This window comes from Pelobates fuscus, chromosome 6, assembly GCF_036172605.1.
Source record: "Pelobates fuscus isolate aPelFus1 chromosome 6, aPelFus1.pri, whole genome shotgun sequence".
Lineage (NCBI taxonomy): Eukaryota > Metazoa > Chordata > Amphibia > Anura > Pelobatidae > Pelobates > Pelobates fuscus.
Genome location: NC_086322.1, coordinates 86,652,123 through 86,672,429, shown reverse-complemented (window position 1 = coordinate 86,672,429; position 20,307 = coordinate 86,652,123). Strand labels below are relative to the sequence as shown.

Here is a 20,307-nt window from a genome sequence, read left to right as displayed (position 1 = left end):
TCCTCTCCCCCCCCCGCCTGATAGGAGAACGACAGGATACGAGCGACAACATAAGGCCAGGCGTAACACACACAGCGAGATAGAACAGGGCAGGACCCTATGGTGTAGGGCACCTACCCCATGCAATCTACTCACATTAAGGTACGGCCCGCATTGCTCCACACACAAACCCCGACCCGAACAGGGACCCACCGCCACGACTGACCTCAGACTAGCTAAAGGCTCTAACGGGCCGAGGAACCCAACCGAGTAGGCGAGTCCCCAGCACGGAACCGGGCACTCACCCCTAGCCACGAGATAACACGTACGTGACCGAGACAAAAATATAAAAAGTGCGAGTATTACCTGGCCACATAAATGTAAATTGATATTGTTGAATTAATCTCAGGCACAAGCTGTTGTGGCTGTGCTATGCTGTATGTTCCTCTTTGCACAATCAAAATAAAGAATTTAAAAAAAAAAAAAAAAAAAAAAAAAAAAACTTAAAAAAAAAACTGGTGAAGTAAGTTAACATCTTATTGAAAATAAAAAAATATATTTTTATGCAGGCTGCGTCAGTCACAGCCAGGTGAGGTGTAGCTAGGGCTGCATGGAGAGAAGCAAAAGTGAAACTAAACTAAACTCCTAAATGGCAGATAATTGAGCAATGGGACTTCACAGGCATGATTTTTCCACAGCTTCATAAAGCTAAAGTTGTTTTAGTAACTATAGTGTCCCTTTAAAGGTTTGGAGTATCCACTTAAGACTAGGGGTCCCTCAGTCAAATCATGCATTATGGTAAACAGATTATGAAAAAATTATGATTAGCAATTACTGTTGGAAAATGGTACACAGTATAGAAACAAAAGCTGGAGGCCACAACCTAATACAAGTAATGTCACAGTATTTTACCTTCAGAGAGGCAGCATCCAGGGGGGCACCAATTGCAAGAGCGGGAACCAAGCACGCACAGTATGCATTACAGAATAGTATGTTCGTTAAATTCCTCAGCTCCAGTTCTACCCCAAGGAAATTGTACTCTTATGTTGAGCAATTAAACATCATGAGCACAAGTAAACAAAACCTTTAATTAGTCAAATGAAAAGGTGTATAGGGAGGACAAAAGACAGGCAAATAAACACGGTGGATTAGACTTAAAACCTTTACAATTTAATGCAAGTTAAAAAAAATAAAAAATTACAAATAAAAATAAACCCAGACCAAATAAATATTTAGAAACAGAAAAAAAATTAAAATCTGATCAACTGTTCCAATTGCATGTCTCTTATAATTTTTATGTTGGTGCTAAAAATATGATGTACTGAGTTAATAAAGGTAAAAGAAGAGATATCTTCCATTATATTTGTGAGCATTATGTACAGTCATATATATTTAAAGGAGCACTATAGGGTCAGGAACACAAACATGTATTCCTGACCCTATAGGGCTAAAACCCCCTGTTCCCCTCATGCCTCCATAAACATAGTAAAAATCTTACTTGTATTCAAGCCTGCAGCTGCTTGTTTGTCCCGGTTTCCTTTAGACCTTCCCCTGCTCATATTATCAGAAGTGGTAGCCTGATCCAATCACAGTGCTTCCCCATAGGATTCGCGGAGAGTGACAAAGAGGCAGAGCCAGCAAAATTCAAACACAGCCCTGGCCAATCAGCATCTCCTCATAGAGATGAATTGAATCAATGAATCTCTTTGAGGAAAGTTCAGTGTCTGCATGCAGAGGATGGAGACACTGAATGTTTGGATGCATTTTAGGCAGCCATGACCCAGGAAGTATCTCTAACAGCCATATGAGGAGTTGTCAGTGAAGTTATCACGAGGCTGTAATGTAAACACTGCATTTTCTCAGTGTTTACAGCAAAAAGCCTGAAGGTAATGATTCTACTCACCAGAACAAATTCAATAAGCTGTAGTTGTTCTGGTGACTATAGTGTCCCTTTAAACACATCCGAAGACATGCATGCGGTTTGCCTTTGGCTCCTATACTACTGAAGAGGATTCAGTATTGAAGGGACTCTCCGGTGCCAGGAAAACAAACCGTTTTCCTGGCACTGCAGGTCCCCTCTCCCGCTCACCCCCCATCCCAAGTTGCTGAAGGGGTTAAAAACCCTTCAGTGACTTACCTGTATCCAGTGCCAATGTCCCTCGGCGCTGGGTCAAGGTCCGCCCACGCTGCTCCCCCGCCGACGTCATCCGGCAGGGGAGACCTATTGAGCATGCGCGGCAGCTGGCGGGGGGAGACCTAATGCGCATGTGCGGCAATGACGCGCACGCGCATTAGACCTTCCCATAGGAAAGCATTGAAAAATGCTTTCCTATGGGGAGTTCAGCGACACTGGCGGTCCTCACATAGCTATAAACACGGAAGTGCCCTCTAGTGGTTGTCTAGTAGACAGCCACTAGAGGAGGAGTTAATCCTGCAAAGTAAATATTGCAGTTTATGAAAACTGCAATAATTACACTTGCAGGGTTAAGGGTAGTGGGAGTTGGCACCCAGAACACTCCAATGGGCAGAAGTGGTCTGGGTGTCTGGAGTGTCCCTTTAAAGGAAAAATCTAAATAGAAGCAGTTGGAATGATATCACACATCTAACAAGTTTTGGCATGGAAGAAACCACCTTGAAAGAACAAATTGTAACTCTGTCATGACCATTATAATTCTTATTCACTCAGAACAATGTGATAATAGTATCAAAAAAGTGGCTTGACCCGAGTTTCATGAGGTTCCACCTAAAGGGAAATAAATTACCTGAAACATTGTTATTGCTCAATCATTATACAAGTTTCTTTATTGGAGAAATTATACTTAACTGAAACCCCGCAAAGGGGGTCACCACCCTAAACGACCACATGAGCAGACCTGAAATACACCCGGTACTTTGGAGGAGATGGGGAGACGGTCACAAAAACGACCACATTCGCAACCAAACCACAGCGCGACATTATTATTATTAAGAGAATCTCCCCTATTGAGGGCGCTAATCACTGTGACAAAAAAGATATAGTGTAAAAAACTGCAAATTTATTAATACAATTCATTTAAAAATGATGATTATAAAGCAGTACAATTCCAAGAACAATAGTAAAAAACAAACACCAGCCACTAGCACACAAGTATAGAGATGTTCCAAATAGCCCTAGGTCGCGACTCATAAGGCTAGATATACTTGCGGCTCTCAGTACAATCGTGATGGTGAAGTAAACGGTCTCTGGACTGCTATAAAAACAAAGTTCAGGCTCAACGCGTTTCGTCCCACGCCTTTCGGGACTTCCTCAGGAGCTGTGAATGCTGTTGTTCCTTCGCTGGCTTCTCTTTTAAGTCTTCGAAAATCTTCCGTCTTCGTGCCAAAACGCCGTTGCGCATGCGCACAACGACACAAAGTTCCGTTCAGCTACGGGTACCCCCAAAGACCAGTAGCTCGGGAAGTTATCGGTGCGCATGCGTGGTCGATTTGAAACGCACAAAACTTTATTGGCACTGAGTGCTGGACACTATGTAACATAACGTAAGTTACAAGTGACCCAAAACTCATCACATGTATGCCTAATTATAACATAATAAAAAACCTGGAGATTACCACAAATACAGCAAATGTATAAAGAAGCATTACGGGTCTTAATAGTAACAGTATCTGAAGAGACTATTAGGTCGGAAAGTGTTGGGTGTATATTGTATTTACGGTAATCTTTGCAGTCTAAATGGGATGGTATACATGAATAGGTTGAAGGAATAGAGTGAAACTATTTTATTCTATTTACCCCTTAATGATTTCACAGATAACGTAATTCTGAAAATATATTTATACTTGTAAGGAAAACTCTTCTATCATGATATAGTTAAGAAAAAATTGTTATTTTGAAGATCCAATCAATGAAACTAGTGGCATTTGCCAAATTTCAATCAAATACAAACAAGTGTGTAAGTAGAAAGATGAATTAATAAAAATGAAACAAATGAAAATAACAATAAATATAAATAGCAATAGAAATAAATATAAAAATAAAATGTAAAATAAAAATAAATAAATCTCCAGGTTTTTTATTATGTTATAATTAGGCACAAATGTGATGAGTTTTGGGTCACTTGTAACTTACGTTATGTTACATAGTGTCCAGCACTCAGTGCCAATAAAGTTTTGTGCGTTTCAAATCGACCACGCATACGCACCGATAACTTCCTGAAAGCTACTGGTCTTTGGGGGTACCCGTAGCTGAACGGAACTTTGTGTCGTTGTGCGCATGCGCAACGGCGTTTTGGCGCGAAGACGGAAGATTTTCGAAGACTTTATCTTGCAATGTATTAACTTTATTATGTTATGTATTAACTTTAAACATTGGCCATTTTTTTTTACAGGACACCTCTCTCTATAAAATTTTACCCAAGAAGCCAAAAATCGTGTATAAAAAGACCGATAGTTTAAAAACAATTCTAGCACCTAGTATGTTGCCTAAAGTAGTGCTAGAAAATAAAAAGGAGACTTTTCTAAAAAAGAGACCTATTGGTTTTCATAGATGTGGAAATTGTAGCACCTGCAAATTCCAAAAAAGAACCACGTTAACTTTTAAAAGTACGGTCACAAGTGAAAATTGTATGATAAACAACATTTTTGCTACTGCAAGTTATAAAATGTTTTATCTACTAGAATGTGTATGCGGAATGCAATACATAGGCCGAACCATCCGTAAATTACATAAAAGACTCTTCGAGCATCTCAATGGTATAAAGAAGAAAAGTGAAAAAAGGAGCGTACCTCTACATTGTAATGCTTGTTCTGTTTTTTCCTTGAATAACTTTATTTGTATAGGTATTGATCTAGTCGTTCCACATTGGAGAGGCGGAGACACCACCAAAACCTTGGCCAGAAAAGAAACAGAATGGATCTATAAAATGAAGTCTTCCACTCCTCTAGGTCTGAACACGGACCTAGACATTCTGGCCTTTATGTAATATACTGTACCAACTAAATCAATGGACTGTCTACCCATTTTCTCATATTTTTATCTTTATTTATTTTATTATTTATTTTATTTTATTATTTATTTTATTTTATTATTTATTTTATTATTTATTTTATTTTATTTATTTTCATTTCCATTTCCATTTCTATTTCTATATTTTGTACTCATTTTTCTTTTTATTTTCATATTTATTTTATATATTTAAATTTATCTCTATTTTTATTTTATTTTTATTTTTTTACATTTATATTTTTTATTTATATCGATATCTATTTTAATTTTTTTAATTTTTATTTTACATTTTATTTTTATTTATTTCTATTGCTATTTATATTTATTGTTATTTTCATTTGTTTCATTTTTATTAATTCATCTTTCTACTTACACACTTGTTTGTATTTGATTGAGATTTGGCAAATGCCACTAGTTTCATTGATTGGATCTTCAAAATAACAATTTTTTCTTATCTATATCATGATAGAAGAGTTTTCCTTACAAGTATAAATATATTTTCAGAATTACGTTATCTGTGAAATCATTAAGGGGTAAATAGAATAAAATAGTTTCACTCTATTCCTTCAACCTATTCATGTATACCATCCCATTTAGACTGCAAAGATTACCGTAAATACAATATACACCCAACACTTTTCGACCTAATAGTCTCTTCAGATACTGTTACTATTAAGACCTGTAATGCTTCTTTATACATTTGCTATATTTGTGGTAATCTCCAGGTTTTTTATTATGTTATAATTAGGCATAAATGTGATGAGTTTTGGGTCACTTGTAACTTACGTTATGTTACATAGTGTCCAGCACTCAGTGCCAATAAAGTTTTGTGCGTTTCAAAACGACCACGCATGCGCACCGATAACTTCCCGAAAGCTACTGGTCTTTGGGGGTACCCGTAGCTGAACGGAACTTTGTGTCATTGTGCGCAACGGCGTTTTGGCACGAAGACGGAAGATTTTCGAAGACTTAAAAGAGAAGCCAGCGAAGGAACAACAGCATCCACAGCTCCTGAGGAAGTCCCTAAAGGCGCGGGACGAAACGCGTTGAGCCTGAATTTTGTTTTTAGAGCAGTCCAGAGACCGTTTACTTCACCATCACGATTGTACTGAGAGCCGCCAGTATATCTAGCCTTATGAGTCGCGACCTAGGGCTATTTGGAACATCTCTATACTTGTGTGCTAGTGGCTGGTGTTTGTTTTTTACTATTGTTCTTGGAATTGTACTGCTTTATAATCATCATTTTTAAATGAATTGTATTAATACATTTGCAGTTTTTTACACTATATCTTTTTTGTCACAGTGATTAGCGCCCCCAATAGGGGAGATTAACACCCTCCCCTTCTCTATTTTACAGCGCGACATTAGTCTCATGCTGAAGTCTCCCCTGTCGGCCCAGTCTCTGGCTTTCGTAGAGGCCTCCCCCACGCAGTTCATTGACGGGGATGCCATACAGAGCCTGGCTACTGCTACAAAAGTCAGGGAGACCACACAAGCTACTGGAGGACCTATTCCTACTACTAAACAGGACATTCACGACATGCTGACTGGGCTACAACTAAACCTGAGACATATGTGGGAAGCAGACTTGAAGGTTCTTGCAACTGAGCTACAAGCGGTGCAAACCCGCACCCAAGCCACAGAAGAGAGATACAGGGCCTAAAACAAGGCATGGATTCTCTAAACGACACAGTGCTCCAACTGCAAGCCTAACATGATAACCTCACACGGCAAGTCACCCTGCTGGACAACAGAGTTAGGAGGAAATACATAAAAATCAGGGAGGTATCAGAGTCTGTGCCCCTAGAAGAACTCCCACACTTCATCAGGCGCCTAGTGGTCTCATTACTACCCATGAAACAAACCAAACATTTCACATTTGATGGCGTATACAGAATCGTCAAATTGCCATGAGCCCCAAAAGCAGCTCCACGGGACATTATCGCAAGATGTCAAACCCGATCTGATAAGATGGCCGTAATGGCAGTACTTAAAGGACAGATGCCTTGTGATTTTGAATCGAGCCAAATCGCATTTTTTCAGGACTTAAGCAGAGCCACACTACTTTGGCGAAGGAGCATGCAGCCTGTTACCAACCACCTCCAGACAGCGGGACTCACCTACAGACGGTCCACTCCATGGTCAAAGGGGGTCACCAAAGACGGTGAAACACAGAAAAATCTCTGACCCCAAGGAGGGATCTGCCCTGCTAGCAACCTTGGAATTCTCTCATCACATCACCACCAAACCGAGCTTACTAGGTTCCCACCTCCAGGCCGCTGACAGCCCACGTACATCAACACCGGGAGATGAGAGAAGCGCCACGACATAAGGCCTGAACTCTCAAGACAAGCAAACCTACACTGCTAAAAAAAAATTAAGAGAACACTTAAACAACACAATGTAACTCCAAGTCAAATCACACTTCTGTGAAATCAAGCTGTTCACTTAGGAAGCAACACTGAGTTAAAATGAATTTCACAGGCTGTTGTGCAAATGGGATAGACAATAGGTGGAAATTATAGGCAATTAGCAAGACACCCCCAATAAAGGAGTGGTTCTGCCTATGGTGACCACAGACCACTTCTCAGTTCCTATGCTTCCTGGCTGATGTTTTGGTAACTTTTGAATGCTGGCTGTGCTTTCACTCTAGTGGTAGCATGAGACGGAGTCTACAACCCACACAAGTGGCTCAGGTAGTGCAGCTCATCCAGGATGGCACATCAATGCGAGCTGTGGCAAGAAGGTTTGCTGTGTCTGTCAGCGTAGTGTCTAGAGCATGGAGGCGCTACCAGGAGACAGGCCAGTACATCAGGAGACGTGGAGGAGGCAAACAACCCAGCAGCAGGACCGCTACCTCCACCTTTGTGCAAGGAGGAACAGGAGGAGCACTGCCAGAGCCCTGCAAAATGACCTCCAGCAGGCCACACATGTGCATGTGTCTGCTCAAACGGTCAGATACAGACTCCATGAGGGCCCGACGTCCACAGGTGGGGGTTGTGCTTACAGCCCAACACTGTGCAGGACGTTTGGCATTTGCCAGAGAACACCAAGATTGGCAAATTCGCCACAGGTGCCCTGTGCTCTTCACAGATGAAAGCAGGATCACACTGAGCACATGTGACAGACGTGAGAGTCTGAAGAACGTTCTGCTGCCTGCAACATCCTCCAGTATGACTGGTTTGGCAGTGGGTCAGTAATGGTGTGGGGTGGCATTTTTTTGGGGGGGGGGAGGGAGAGGGGACCTGCAGTGCCAGGAAAACGGATTGTTTTCCTGGCACTGGAGTTTCCCTTTAAGGACATTACATCAAAGTTGGATCAGCGTGTAGTGTGGTTTTTCCACTTTAATTTTCAGTGTGACTCCAAATACAGACCTTCATGGGTTGAAAATTTTGATTTCAATTTTTTTTTTTTATGTGTTTTTGTTGTCAGCACATTCAACTATGTAAAGAACAAAGTATTTCAGAAGAATATTTAATTCATTCAGATCTAGGTTGTGTCATTTTTGTGTTCCCTTTATTTTTTTTGAGCAGTGTATATCGCTCTAGGTTTTATAGTTTCGGTTTATGTTTAGTTTCTGCTTGTTTCTGCCACAGGCCTGTACTACCAGGGCTTCTTTGCCTCCAGTATGGAGAACACAAACCCTGCTGGTTCTGGTGATCGCTCACAACTCACATGATCCCTCCCCCCCCCCCCATGGTAATACCCTCAAGGAAGCACTTACACCAAGCACCCTTAACAGATTGGATAAAGCCTCACACTAAATGCTCCCTCCACAAATAGTGTTCCCAAGCAACTATTCACACTCTACACACGATAGCTTTTACATTGCCTATTCCATAGTGATTCATTCAGAGTGCTGTCACATTTCACTAGACGATAGTCCAAGTGATTTCTTTAGGAGCAAGCGACACCACACTTACCCTCATAGCTTAATGTTTGATGCCAGACACCTCACCACACACAGCTAGTCTACCTCGAATGAGAAATGTATACATAGTATAACAAAGAGCGACCTAAGTTTTGAAGTTCCTAACACATGATGACTCCTTATAGCTGTCTAGCCCACTCATAACTGTGCAATGTGATTATATGTCGTAACCATGATTGGACCTGTTAAGTACCGGTTAATATTACTTTGTTATGTTAATAACATGTTCCAGCCTATGCTAAACCATTTGCACTGAAAACATCTAAATAAATATTTATTAAAAAAAAAAAAAAAAAAAAAAAAAAAATCACCCTAGCAGCTTGTAGAGCACTGAGTCAGACTTGGTTACAAACTGATGCACAAAATATGGAAGCAGTTCCAATCAAAAGTAAAAGCACAAATCTGATGTATAAGCTAACTGCTCAGACTCAAAACACAATGGGCTCCTTTTAAAAAAAAAAACAAACAAACATGGGAGCGTTGGGAGTCATACTATAAAACCTAGAGTGCCAAAGAACGTGTTAACGGGCCCTCTCGAGTGACAACACTCTGCCCCTGTCACGGCGCCCGGATCCACTCCTGCCAGAGAGCGGTATGGGACCAGGCATCTACTCATCTTCTCCTGCGGCGCCCACTGGTTTTACTCCGCCCCTCCCTTCACACAGCAGCCGGGTTTGAAATCATTAGAGACGCCGGCCGCTGCAAGTCAGAACCTTTTAAGGTTCTTAGTTAACCCCTTAGTCCCTAAACTCTGGGGACATGCGTGTGACGCTCCACTGTCACATGCTCCTCTGCAGCCAAAGAGCAACTTAGGCTATTTAAACCTTTTTTGACCATTTCTCAGTGCGCTGTACGGTTTCCATTGTGGTTATCCGCGAGCGCGTTTATGGTATTGATTCTTGTGTATTTTGACCTTGGCTTGTTTATTGACTATTTGGATTTCTGTAGCCTCTGGATGTTGGCTTGTTTCCCGACTATTATGACTTCTTTATTCCTTAGCCTTTGGCTTGCCTACAGTTTACGTACACTCAGTATTCATGACCTCAGCCGGTCTTGTACATTTCTTTTTATACGTTAAATCTGTCCATACTAAGCCTTAAGGTTTTCTTTAGTTTTTTTTTTACTTAAGTTCTGCGTGCTGGGCAGTATCCTGACAGCCCCTCACCCCCATATTCTCCAAGACCATGCTATCACCCTATCCTTTTCCAAATTACAACCTTCCAAAATGTCGTGGCCAAAAAGAGAGAGATACTTTCTAGAAGACAGTTTAGTCAATGTAGTTGAGTAACACGCAGATTAACTCTAATATATAAATAAATAAAGTTTCTTGTTTTCACTTTGTAATTTTAGTTTTCTTGTTTGTAAAATGGAAACTATATTAACTTAAAAACAAAAAAAAGCCAGTCAGGGAAGGCGTTTTATACAAGAAGTCTTGAAGCAGCATCTGTATAAAATAGGTTTGTCCCTTACCAAATGCAACATGTATTAATCAAAATCAATGCAACTGAAATAAAAAAAAAAAATTATATATATATATATATATACACACACATATACATATACACATACAAAAGGTATAATGCTACGTGACTATTCAAAACACACGCACATATGCTTTGACTGGACACCTGTAACCATCCACGTTGTTTGGTATCTCTGCCTTTATAAGTGGCTGCAGGGTTAAATGAGACAGAGCTCATGACATTATAGCATAGATATAGTCTATGAATGCTACATAATGGTGCAGGCCATAGTAATATCGGTTACAGGAATACATGATATTACAAATAGATACTCCTGCTGTCACACCCATATAGCTCATGTGCCACATATGTAGGACCAGTCACACAGAGATCTTTAAAGGATCACTATAGTGTCAGGGAAACTAAGCGGTTTTCCTGACACTATAGTGCCCTGAGGGTGCCCCCACCCGCTGGGCTGAAGGGGTTAAAATCCCTTCAACAGCTTACCTTTTTCCAGCGCCGGGCTCCCTCGGCGCTGGTGACCTCTCCTCCCCCGCCGTCAGCGGAGCCGAATACACATGCACGGCAAGTGCCGCGCGTCCATTCAAGCTGTCAATAGGAAAGCATTTTTCAATGCTTTCCTATGGACACTCTGCGTGATGGAGGCATAATATGCCACCAGCGTCGCAGATGAGCCTCTAGTGGCTGTCCGGAAGACAGCCACTAGAGGCTGGCTTGACCCTACAATGTAAACATAGCAGTTTCTCTGAAACTGTTATGTTTGCATCTGCAGGGTTAAAACCTGAGGGACCTGGCACCCAGACCACTTCATTGAACTGAAGTGGTCTGGATGACTATAGTCTCCCTTTAAGCTTCGTGTGCAAATAAGTACCTACTTGATGCCAAACAATCCAAAATTCAAGTAAAATGCATTTTTCAGATATTTCCCACATTTGCGAAGGTGCCATAAATCAGTATTAGTAATGTTATATCAGGGCTTGACAATTTTGCTTGTAATCTAATAGCCAGCAAAAAAAAAGTTAGGAGCCAGGTTTTTCAATGTCAAAAATACAACTCTTAAAAGGGACACTATAGTCACCAGAAACACTACAGCTTAATGTAGTTGTTCTAGTGTGTATAGTCTGTCACTGCACACTTTTCAGAGAAAGTGCAGTGTTGCCCAGTAACACTTCTTGTGACAGTCACTCAAATGGCCTCTTGAGGTGCATCTACGTTCAGCATCTCCACACTCTGCATGGCTGCTGTCATCCCCCTGCTCTGCTCTCTAGAGCGTTTGTGATGCGGGGCTGGAATCACATCATATTCCGGCACCCAGCATCGCTGGATAGCGCGAGGGAGCAGAGCAGGTAGCTTTTTCGCCACTTGCCTCAGCCCTCCTTCAGCCGCCAGCCTGTCCACCCATGCTCTCCCTGAGAGAACAGGCAGGCCGGCCACCTCCGGGGCTGAAAAATCCCAGTCGCCATGGCGACCTGAGATTTGTTGAGCCCTGTTTTATATTGTTGCCCTGCTCACTAGGCAAGCATTACAAACAAACAAGTCAGCCTTTAAACTGACCCTTCCCAAAACAGTTAAAAATATTAAGTAATTAAATGAATACACACTAAGAATTTACTCCAGCAGTGCTGTATGGCCACATGCACTGTGCATACGGCATTGCAAGAGTTAACTTACTTCCATTCTAGCATGTAAATGAAAATAAATTAAACTATAGAGAATTCAAAAACAACAAATTTGCTTTTAACCTTTAGTTACCTAGTAGATACCAATAAAATTAGGAAGTGACAGTTTTACTGCATTTAAAGTGACTTTTTAGATACAGAGAACCACGTCTCTCTCTATTCTGCAACTGGGCACCTCCATTTTGGCTCCTGGTCAATCATTGTTATAAGCTCTGCCAAATTCGCCTTGCTTTCAGCACAAGGAGAAGGATATGTTTGTTTTTTGTTTTTTTTCCCCTCTAACTCATTTGTAAAAAGTGTGCCCTAGTTCACAGAAGGAAGAAGGCAGGATGGAAGGAAAATATAAGTGATATCCAGTGGTGTATATTTCATAGGTGTGACATTTCCCTTTAAGAGTACTCTAATGAGTTGATGTTGCAATTTTATTAACACAGCATCAATCAGTAAGGTATGCCCCAGAATGGTGACATTTGTAAATAAAAATGACTACATTTATACGTTTGTTCATAACTGCACAAAGTATAGGGGGCTAGAGAGCAGATAACGTCAAATATCCACTGAAGTGACACCCTGAGCACCATAGCAACATTTTCCTCTAGTAAGTTGTTATAGTACCAGGAGGTGTTAGGTGCAATCTTAAAGGGTTAAACATCTTATAAACTGTTTAACCCGCAAGTTGCAAAACATGGACCTTCTGGCGGTGGTCCGAGGCTTCAATCAGGATGCCTGAGACTAGGCGCTGTGGAGTTAGCTCAGGAGAACTGATGGAAGTTCCAAGCAGGATCTTGCAGAACTCTACACAGGAGGAGGAGAGGCATGGACCAGTGTGCAGCAGACCCAAATCATAAGCAAACAGTTTGACTATTTACATAAGGGAGGGCGCCAGTGTGCTGTAATGGTTATGGTGCTTGGTGTGTGCCTTTAATATCTATGAAAACACAACTGTTCTCAAAACACAAAACAAAAAACACACAAAGAAACAACAACAACTCTAATGACTGATGAGTATCTAGAGTGGGCTAACTAGCAACTCCCCAGCTGTTGTGGGCCATAATACCCATGATGCTCAGCATGTAATTCTCCTGGAGATCCCCAGATTTTAACCTAACTGACACATTCCGAAACTGAAGTGAATCTAGTTCTCAAGGACCCAAAATAAAGTTTAGCAACGAAAAAAAACACAAAAAAAACGGAAGAGCCCACACAAACATGTGAACATTAACCATTTACTCACCAGAAGTGAGAAGTCAAAAGCAGTCAAAGGCAGCAATTAAAGAATTGCTCCATTTAATGTTAACATTCTAAGCTAAAGATGCCACTAAAATACCAAGCTGCCTCTATGACTTTACTGCTGATTTTACTTCACAGTTTTGCGTTCGGCACTCATAGAGTTAATACCCCAGGGCTTTAAACTAATCCACTACTCTAGAACAAACAGAGACAGATTATCAGTCTAACAGCTTGTCTACACAATGGATCCCAATTACTGTCCCAAACCAACAAACAGATAATGAAACTGGCTCCCCTGTTTATGTCCTGCTACACCCCAAACCCTGTATTAAAATAATCAAACATTAACCTGAGGGGAGCTCACCATGCCAGTACATCAGCTGCAAACGGTGCCCGGGTGCATTGTTAACCATAGGCTGGAGCTTCTATCTACAGACTGCACAGCCAGCAGACTGAAGGAAGGCTTGCCCTCTACTGTGTTTCAGGGAGGAGAGTTTCAGCCAATCGCTGGCAAGAGTTCAGTGACGCGGGTTCTGTGCGTCTCAGCTTGCTTTCTCACATTTAATGGGATGGATTGCTCTATGTCTGAGCATGGTGGTGGGGAAATGATTTATTGTAGAACGTTCTGAGATAGATGGAACGTGTATAGAACGCTCCTGGGGCAGAGTTCTAAACACAAAACCACCAGTAGTCCTTTGGTTTCCATAGTGCTTGCTTCAGATTTAACTTGAACTTTTTATTCATGCCACTCTATGAAGGTTATTCACTAAAGCGTGAATTACTGGTAATTCTAAGTAAATTTCAAAATGTAAGGGATTGAACTAACATGAACACATTGCTTTAGTGCACGGTGCCCAAGAGCCCACTAGCAAAGTGGCAGAATTAATGTATAGAATTATTTTTTGGCTCCCTCCTCTAGCGCAAGGGTGGCCAAAAAGGTAAATGCCCATATGTCGTACAACTCCCACAATGCTATGCGGGCTGGGGATCTACCATTTGTCTATCCTTGCAGGGTTGTATCTGTGAGCAGTATTTGCGCGTTTGAATGTAAGCATTGTTTTGTATGGGGTATGTGCGTGCATGTATGGATGTGTATTTGCCATTGAAATGCAGTGGTGTACTTCTGTGTAATGTTTGCTTTGAATATAGGGGTGTGTTTGTATGTAGTGTTGGCTTTTAAATGTTGGTGTATGCTCCTGCTGGACAGAGAATTATAGCATAGATCTATTTATGATTGCAAAAAAGGGTGGATGGTGAGAGCACTCTATATAGAAATGTGCCCTTTTATAATAGCATATAACTTTCTTGTTGACCTCCCTGTTTATTGGGGGGGAGGGAGAGGAGGGCCAGGGCAGGGTTCTGCTTTCTTAGTAGTGGCGAAGGATCAGATTATCAATTTTGTTTAATTTTAGCAATTTTCTCATTCATGAACTAAATCTCCACCACTTCTTGCTGCCAAATGCTGGACCATACTGCACCAAAGGAAGCAGAAGCCACACTTAGTAATTCAGGCCTGACCAAACAATCTCGTAATCCAACAAAAAGTACAACCGTTTGACAAAGGTAGCACTCTAGGACTTGATATGCAAAATTAAAATGCCCTTTACTGAAGATCAAAGTTTAAGATTCTAATAAAATCCTTCCTCATGTCCTACTAGGTCTGGCTTCTACAACTCTGCAAGTAATCCAGCATGACAGGAGGCACCTGGCGGGATCCAGGTAAGGGGGCAAAATGTTGTAGCACAGCAGAAGTTAGATGTTGTTACCCTGCTTCAGAGGAGTAACACTTTTAAGATTTCACTTTTCTAATAACTTACTTTGCAGTTAGATAAAGAGCTATTGTGGTGGAATCTCAGTAAAAATAAATTTACTAGGACAAGATTGCCACGTGGTATGTGCACTTACATATGTTGATGTACCAGTTAAGTCAGTTACACGTAGCTAAGATACAATCAGTAGTGTAAGGAGCATAAGTAGGAATACAGGATATACGAGTATTTCCCCTCCTCCATTGTACTGGGCAAGCCATGTGGTCAAACAGGATTTTAGTCTCTATTCGGTTGATTAGATAAGAGTATGTGTAGGTTGAACTGATTATGGGAGGAGCTACATGCCTATATAAGGGACCTACACTGTATGATCAGGACTCAGACTTTGCTGTTTTTTGGTGACATTAGTCCCTCTGAGTCCCGGTCGGTGAATCGAATAAAGAATCTCTTCCTTCCTGAAGAAACCTGTGTCCATCTCTCTGTGCTTGGCTTCCGTCAGTTTCTCTGGTATCATTTGGTGCATTGGGCCGGGAAGCTCATCGTTCAACGGTAGCTGAGAAGCAGAGGCGTGAGACGGTCTATCTTTGAGAGTGTGAATAGTGTGTAACTGTATTATAGCGCACGGTACCATAACCATGTATAATTACTGATACTGTAAATAAGTACTAATAATTGTCGTCTATGTTGCATGTTTTAACACCATAACCACTACTAATTGTACTGTGACTTTAAATTGTACTTTAACCTATGCTAACCGTACTGTAACTACTGTTTGTAAAGACGATGTTACTGGGGTATGTTATAGACGGGTAATTCAAATATAGGGAATTATAGCGTGGGTGACCGTATAGTTTCGCCAAAGGGCACAGTATTAGTTACTTAGTGACTGGTGTAACAGCTGTGTGTGTACGGGAATTCCCTGAGTGTTTTGTTGTGTGCGTTTCACTTAGTAACTGTACCACGTGGTGCTGTTGCCGAGGGAACGGGTGTGACAGTTGGTAGAGTGTTTGTATAGTTTCTGTTGGAAACGACGCTCCATTGTTAAGTATGGGCGCGTCAGATTCGACGATTTTGGATCCCTTAGGATGTATGATAAAGAATTTTAAAAAGGGATATGCAGTATGTGATTTTGGGGTAAAGATGTCTCCAGCACGCTTGATTACATTGTGTAGTAGGGAATGGCTTACTTTGGTTGCCGCATGGCCGCCACGTGGCAGTTTGGATCCTAATCTGGTACAGCGTGTACACGTGGCTGTATCAGGTAGGCCTGAACTTTACGGCCAGTTTCCATATATTGATTGTTGGAGGCAGGCCGTAAAAGACTCGCCAAAATGGATCCGAGTATGCCACGAGGAACAATGTCGCCTCATGGTGGCCAGGACTCGCTTGTCCACTAAGGCCGTAATTACGCCCATTTTGGACACGCCTCCTGAGTCTGAGATCCCTATGCCGCCCCCTTACTCCTCCTCCACCGGAAGAGGAAGAGGAGGTGCTGCTGGAAACGCTCCTCCCCTTGCCCCGTTGTCCCCACCTACTTCCTCCTCTAGCTCAGAGCCCAGCCCTCTTGTTTTAAACCCTCCCCTCTCAGTACCTACCTCTGTCAACTCCACCTACCCAGATTTGGCGCCATTTCTAGTTCCTGGTCAGGCTCCTCCTAGCCCGGCCCGGAATATTTTACTCACCGACCTCCCCCTCAGTAAAGCGTCCCCATCCCCTTGTCTTACTACCCCTCGACCGGAACCCCTAACTGACGTTCCTAAACGAAGCCCCATACTAACCCGACAATTGACCGGTACCCTACAACCCCGACATTATCAAATGCCACTTCGACTGACACCTGGCCCGACACAAATTAACGGTGACGGCCAGATATAATATGCTGATCCAGTATTCGTTTATGTTCCCTTCACAACTACTGATCTATTTAATTGGAAGACCCATAACTCCTCATACACCGAAAAGCCTCAAGCCATGACGGATTTGTTTACCTCCATAGTCCAGACACATAATCCCACTTGGGCTGATTGCCAGCAACTGCTTATGACATTGTTTAATAACGAGGAAAGGACAAGGATAAACCAAGCGGCAATTAAAGCGCTGGAAGAAGTGGCCCGTACACAAAATCAGGCCAATCCGGCAGCATGGGCCGCAGCACATTATCCAAACACTGATCCGGAATGGAATATCAATGGCGCAGATATGGCCCATTTAAAAGCATACAGGGACGCTATTATTGCTGGCATGAAAGCTGGAGGAAAGAAGGCGATTAACATGTCTAAGACGGCTGAGGTATTGCAGAAATGTGATGAATCGCCCAGTGTCTTTTATGAATCGCCCAGTGTCTTTTATTGGAGGCATACCGCTTGTATACCCCCTTTAATCCGGAGGCCCCTGAGAATTCCCGGATGGTTAACTCTGCCTTTGTCAGCCAAGCCTACGGAGATATAAAGCGCAAGCTACAAAAGTTAGAAGGGTTTGTAGGGATGTCCATAACCCAACTAATGGAGGTAGCGAATAAAGTGTACATGAACAGGGAAACAGAGACAAAGAAAGAGGAAGAGCGCAAGATGCGTAGAAAGGCAGATATGCTAGCGGTAGCAATCGCAGGCGTAGATAGAAGGGAAAAGGAAGTATATAGGGGAACAGATAGAGGCGATAGTAAGTGGAATGGGGAACCCCTGAGTAGAAATCAGTGCGCATACTGTAGGGAAGAAGGGCATTGGAGAAGTGAGTGTCCGCGAAGGGAACAGTATGAGAGAGACAGATCTAGGGCAGGATATGGTAATTATAGAGGTAGAGGAGGTCCTGGAGGGAATAATGGTAGCAATAGAGGAAGTGTTAGAGAAGACAGGTATTATCCAGCAGCGCAGAGATCCCACGATAGAGAAGATAGGGACTTTGTAGGATTGGCTGACACGGTCATGGAGGACTATTGATACCGACCGGGCTCCATCCCCCTTGGCCGAGCGGAGCCTATGGTCGATGTATCAATAGGGGGAAAAAGGAGTGCGTTCATGATCGATACTGGTGCTGAACATTCGGTGGTGACTGACCTAGTTGCTCCTCCATCCGGAATAACTATTACCGTAATAGGAGCAACTGGAAGGAGTGCTGCTAAACGGTTCTTAAAAGTCGACTCTGTACATTGGGAGGCCACGTAGTAAAACATCAATTCCTTTATATGCCTGAATGTCCAGTCCAACTGTTAGGACGTGATTTGTTGTCAAAACTACAAGTGCAGATAACGTTTCTACCAAATGGAACAACATCTTTAAAGTTCAATGGACCTTCAGGTATAATGACAATATCTGTACCAAAGGAAGAAGAGTGGCGACTTTATACAGCGTTGACTAGCCAAAACCCTAAGAGTGATGAATCCTTGTTTAATATACCAGGAGTGTGGGCAGAGAACAACCCACCAGGACTTGCTCGCAATATCCCACCAATTCGAATCGAACTGAAACTTGGGGTCTATCCAGTGAGCTTAAGGCAATATCATATCCCACAAAAGGCCAAGAAGAATATACAATCGTATTTGGATAAGTTCATACGGTATGGTATCCTAAAATTCTGTACTTCCCCCTGGAACACCCCATTGTTGCCTGTTCAAAAGCCCGGTACAGATGAGTATCGCCCTGTGCAGGACTTGAGAGCAGTCAATGATGCGGTCGTAAGTATACACCCAGTTGTGCCCAATCCATATAACCTGCTTGCTTTAATTCCGGGCGGGGCTACCTATTTCACTGTCTTAGATCTCAAAGATGCCTTCTTTTGCCTTCGAATTGCTGCGGAAAGCCAGTGTATCTTCGCATTCCAATGTGAAAATGCTGTAACGGGCTCGAAACGCCAGATGACTTGGACAAGACTGCCCCAAGGGTTTAAAAATTCACCCACCCTATTTGGATCAGCTTTAAGTCAAGACTTACTGGATTTCAAGTCCATCCCAGGAGAGTGTGTACTACTGCAATATGTAGATGATTTGTTGATAGCGGCAGTTACAAGAGAAATATGTCAGCAAGCAACAAGTGATCTACCACACATTCTCTGGAAGGCAGGATACAAGGTGTCCAGGAAGAAAGCTCAGTTGTGTCAGCCAACTGTCAAGTATCTGGGATTCCATATCTCTGAAGGTCAAAGGATAATGGGGCCAGAGAGAAAAGAAGCTGTATGCCAAATACCAATACCCAAGAATAGAAGACAAGTGCGGGAATTCTTGGGGGCAGCAGGCTTCTGTAGGATATGGATTCCCAGTTATGCGATATTGGCGAAACCTCTTTATGCAGCTATAAAAGGTACAGAACACGATCCCTTCCTGTGGACCCCTGAACAGCAAAAGGCATTTGAAGATGTGAAGAAGGCTTTGATGAGTGCCCCAGCATTAGGTCTACCTGATCATACACGTCCATTCTACTTATATGTACACGAGCAAAGAAGAATGGCTGTGGGAGTATTGACACAGTACTTGGGATCATGGCAAAGACCTGTTGCATATATGTCCAAACAACTGGATGCAGTGGCCAGTGGTCTTCCACCTTGTCTAAGAGCCGTAGCTGCAGCCGCCCTGCTGGTAGCCAAAGCTGATAAGCTCACTCTGGGTCAGGAACTCTACGTGCGAGTCCCGCACGCAGTACAAACGTTGCTAGACTATAAAGGCAATCATTGGTTTAGTAATAGCCGCATGACTAAGTATCAAGCTATGTTGTGTGAAAACCCAAGAGTGCATTTAGAGACGGTTAATACCTTGAATCCAGCTACCCTTTTGCCACAACCTACTGAGAGTCAACATGATTGCCTGGAGGTGATGGATGAAGTGTTCTCAAGTAGACCGGACCTTCGTGATTTTCCTATCCAGAACCCTGATGTCCAGTATTATACGGACGGCAGTAGTTATGTGAAAGAAGGGATTCGCTATGCAGGATATGCATTGAGTACCATAGACAAGGTGATAGAAGCTCGGCCATTATCAAAAGGAACATCGGCACAGAAGGCAGAATTAATTGCACTAACACGAGCGTTACAATTGGCAGAAGGTTTAAGAGTGAACATCTACACGGACTCCAAGTATGCGTTTTTAACCACTCATGCCCATGGAGCTTTGTATAAAGAAAGAGGACTATTGAATTCAGAGGGTAAAGAAATTAAGTACGCAGCTGAAATATTGCAACTACTGGAAGCCGTGTGGGAACCGAAAGAAGTTGGTATTATACATTGACGGGCGCATCTGAAAGGAGATGGTGACGTAACCAAAGGA

General features: G+C 42.4%; 1 protein-coding gene across 1 annotated transcript in view; it reads right to left on the bottom strand.

Annotated features, from left to right (window-relative positions):
- The window catches only part of ATP10D (ATPase phospholipid transporting 10D (putative)), a 112,545-nt gene extending 98,795 nt beyond the window's left edge, over positions 1-13,750 (bottom strand). The window contains exon 1 of the mRNA XM_063457920.1: positions 13,652-13,750. The gene's annotated coding sequence lies outside the window, so the exon portion shown is untranslated. The remainder of the gene's footprint in view (positions 1-13,651) is intronic.
- Between the last annotated feature and the right edge of the window lie 6,557 nt (positions 13,751-20,307).